At 42.1% G+C, this 4,294-nt stretch overlaps 1 protein-coding gene across 1 annotated transcript in view; it reads left to right on the forward strand.

The window, feature by feature from the left end:
* LOC103618646 (tubulin beta-2 chain) overlaps nucleotides 1–4,294 on the forward strand; it is an 18,922-nt gene that overhangs the window by 1,443 nt on the left and 13,185 nt on the right. The window lies entirely within an intron of this gene.

Here is a 4,294-nt window from a genome sequence, read left to right on the forward strand (position 1 = left end):
GAAGACGGCAGTCTGCGACATCCCCCCGCGCGGCCTCAAGATGTCTGCCACCTTCATCGGCAACAGCACGGCCATCCAGGAGCTCTTCAAGAGGATCTCGGAGCAGTTCACGGCCATGTTCCGGCGCAAGGCTTTCTTGCACTGGTACACCGGCGAGGGCATGGATGAAATGGAGTTCACGGAGGCCGAGAGCAACATGAACGACCTGGTCTCTGAATACCAGCAATACCAGGATGCCACTGCTGATGAGCAGGGCGAGTTTGAAGAGGAAGGAGAGGAGGACGAGGCGTAAAGTTGAGATGGGTAGGAGTTAAGTATAGTCTGAGCAGGCAAGTATTCATTGAGAGAAGGAATCTGTGCAGTTGTGCTGAAGCATGCATTTTTTAATTTGGTGCTCTCCACTGTTGCTTCTGTCAGCAGTTTTGTATCCTTGACTGTCCAATGTAACAGTAGTTGCAAAATACTTCAGAGTCTTCTGTTGAAATGGTTAACTTCTCAAACATAAAGGCTTTTTGTGTCCTAAACTGTCTCCTCTACTTTATTTCTCTCTAGATTAAGCAAGTAATTATTGTGTAGTTTTCTGTAACTTCACTTCTCCATTTATTCCTGAACTTCAGTGAAAGGTTAAGCTCAATAAAACAAGAATTTTCAGGCTGTGAATTTAGCACCATGTGGAAACTGTAGTAGCTCAGCTAAAGATGCCAGGTAATTTATGGAAACTCCTGTGTCTAACAGCTTAGCTAATTGTTGGGGCAAAAGCTGCTTTAGCTGATAAAAACAAGACGTTGCACTTGAATCGTGCAATTCCTCTTTATGGACATACATGGTAGAGAGGTCAGAGAGAAGGTATTGAATTCCACATAACAAACTGTCAAAACTGATTTGACAGGATAGCTGCAGGCTTCCCTACTGCCATTCAGCAGCTTATTTATCTTGTTCCAGGGACTATAGTACTATGGGTGGCTGACTGTGATTTAACTTGATGCTGAAGCTCGCTTATCTTCCCCTCAACTCTCCTCTCTAAATACAAAAATTCCATGCAGAGAAGCATAGGTCTGTACTAGCAGGCATCTTGGGAGCTCAAGTAAAAACCAGAGCTTTTTCTCTTCAAGAATAAAATTTGCGTTTCCCAAAAATAGCCACTAACCTGCCCTTAACTGTAAAGGGATTGATTCTACAGGGTCATCAATTCCCCTTTGGAGATATGAGGTGATGGGCAGATTTCTTGGCTCAAAAGGGTGTCCAGAGCATCACATACAATCTTAGGCACCTATAGATACCCTGACAGTAGCTGTCTCCAAGTTACGTGTTTACAGGGCAGTTGTTTGCTCCTGGTCCCCGCATCAGATGAACCTCTACCCGGGCAGGGGAGAGCAGTGCAGCTGCACCCTGCTGTGCATCTTTGCAAAGGTAAGTGTGGTTTCTTTACAATGAGGGAGGGGGCGATTTATGTTTGCGTTCTTATAGGGTGCAAGAACGCTGAATGAATCTACAGTATTGTTAACAGCAGTTAGCAAAGTTTCGTAGACCCTGTTACTCTTACAAAGCAAGAGTGAAATCCCTCGTGGAGTTTAGCAGCTATCCAATATGTATCCTTAGTGCATCCGAACACCACTTAGGGGAATGGTCCTGCACTAAAAAAAGTGTTGCTAGGAGAACCGCTCCCAATGCTACAATTACTGCAGTCCTTACTGCTCTCAAAGAGCTGGTATTCACATGTGTGCAGCCTCTATTGTGATCCTTTACTGAAATGCTTGCAAGGCATTACTGGAATAAAGAATTAAAAGGGAGCTGCTGTGCATAACTAATATCTTGCCTGTTTTGAGTCCGCTGCCTGTGGACACTGCTCTGAGTGTGCCCTGTTCCTTTGCTGATGGGCCTGCTCTGCTGGTGTGTGTGGGACAACAGGCACTTGCTAAAGCTTTTCCTGTCATCTATAGATTTGGTTTCTGGTGTACAGAGGAGTGAGAAGCACTTAAACTGCCTGGGCTGTCAGTAAACAAATACAGCTGTATATATCCACAACAGTACTTGTATTTCTTAACACTTGAGCAGTTCTGGGATTAAACATTAGACAAATTGAGGTTGTTTTAGTAACTCAGTTAATACACGCTGCCTCAGGCCCTTTGAGGAAATAACACTGTATCTGGTTGCCGAAGTAACCTTCCCTTGAAATTACTTAGCTGGGTTGCACTTGAAATTGTTGATCATACAGCTTTGAGTCAGCGAACGAATCTAAACAGTTTCACTAAAAGAGGAGACCATGGTCTTTGATAGTAAAGATCTTCCTTTCAGCTGTGACATTGTAGCAGGTTTCAGTAGTATTCAACATGTCTAGCATCTAATTCTCAGTGTAATTACACTCTGTCTCTAGCTAATCCTTAAATATAGCTACCCAAGTGACACATTTCGCTACAGCTCCCTTACTAGAAAGCAGGACACCATCCTACATGGCTTGCTGTTGTTTGTAGTCTGGTTTTTTTGTTGTTGTTCTAGAGGAAGAAAACCCATAGAAATACTCTAGATAGAAACATGTCCTTTCATAAATCCTACATGTCTTATTTGCCAGTCATAATAACGAAAAAAAAAATCAAACTATCATTTCAGTAGGAGTTGAGAAATATAGAAAAATGGGATACTGAACGACTTGAAGGGAAGGTTCAAAGCTTGGTAGGAACAGTAAGTTGAATATAAGGGAGGGTGAGTCTCATCCTGGGACTGCAGCACCTTTTTTTTTCCCTTTGTATCTTTGATCTTTAGTTGTATTTATTGCCCAGGAGACCTTTCACTATAAAACCTGGAGCTGACTGCTATATGCCAAACAACAGAAGTGTCTTCACAGGTCTTTGTGGTTGCAATTTTTCTGTTTCACAAAGAAAGCAGAACCACTGGAAGGATTTCAGATTAGGTTATCTGACTGCCTTAACCTCTCCTGGGTGTAGATATGTTTGTCCATGTGATGAACAATACATTTAGAGCTAAAGGTCTTGCATGAGGCATCCTGTTTGGAAGAAATGGGGATAGATAATACAAATTTAGTGGTGTGCAGATTAAGGCATTTATAATGACTGATTTGTGTTGAGATACGTTAATAATAAAAAGCAATATATTTTCATTTCAATAGATCAGCTGTGGCCTGAAGGGAAGCATTCTCCTCTGTTGACAATTAGAGCTGATGGTGTTAGGGAAGGGAACAATCTCTTTATTTATGTTTTAAAAAATTCCCTTTGTTAAGTGTGTGGAATTTTTAAGCATGTTAGTAGAATGTCTTGACCAAGGAAATCAGTGCTTGACTGCTGTTAAGTGCAAGAGGGTAAAGATACATAAGGTTGTAAAAACAACTAGGTGCCATGTAGGTTTAATTTAAATAGAAATGGCATGAGTCGTGGTAGCATTGGGATGCCTTCTCTCCTAATTTCTCTTCCCTGTTTATTTCTTGAACCTCAATCCAAACCATTGTACCAACAGTGTTGTGGAAATATAATCCAGTATGTAGTCTGATATCTCAAAACTCTTAAAGGGATTGTAGGTTTGCATCTGTTTTCCAACAGATGTTTTCCAGTCTTTCAGGTGGGAGCAATAATGATTCTCCTTTTCCCAAGATACATGAAGTGCCTATATAAATCAGAAATTGCGTTGCATTAAGCATGCAATGGTCCTGGTGACATGATAGTCTAAGAACCAAACCTGAGGCCCATCCTGTTGGCAGGTGTATCCTTCCAGAAGTTATGAGGTGAAGATCAGAGTAAACCAAAGTAGCAGTAGAATTTATAACCTGAAGAAAGAAGATAATTCAGATGTTTGGGTCTCCTCTCCAGTGAATTCCCTGCAAAAATAGGGCAAACCCCTAATCTGTGCAGGGAAATCTGCTCATGGATGATGATACCATGTGCTACATAGCTCAAAACAGTGTGGTGCTAGTAGGTTCTTCTACATGTGCAAGTACTGTGTGCTTAAAGAAACTGTGATGGACTGACAGTCCTTATGGGAAGGTGCTGCAATGCACTACTGCAAAGCACAGCTCTAGTGCCTGGAGCAACTCTGGCAAAGGAGTGCAAGAGGGACAAGTTTTCTTGCCCCACTAGAAAAAGTTGGGGCCTCTAACAATACTCCCTGCATTAGAGTGAGTTCTCTTCTTGTTTCCTTTGTCCTTTGTCTTCCCTGTAATCCCCATAACCAAGTTATGTGTAAGATCAGGATAAAACCCAGTAATGGGTTTTGGTAGGGCAAGTTTCATGGTTGTTCCACTGAAATCACTTTCCAAACACCCCCCTCCCTCCCACCCAAAAGAACC

This window comes from Corvus brachyrhynchos, unplaced genomic scaffold, assembly GCF_000691975.1.
Source record: "Corvus brachyrhynchos isolate BGI_N302 unplaced genomic scaffold, ASM69197v1 scaffold237, whole genome shotgun sequence".
In the NCBI taxonomy this organism is placed as follows: Eukaryota; Metazoa; Chordata; class Aves; order Passeriformes; family Corvidae; genus Corvus; species Corvus brachyrhynchos.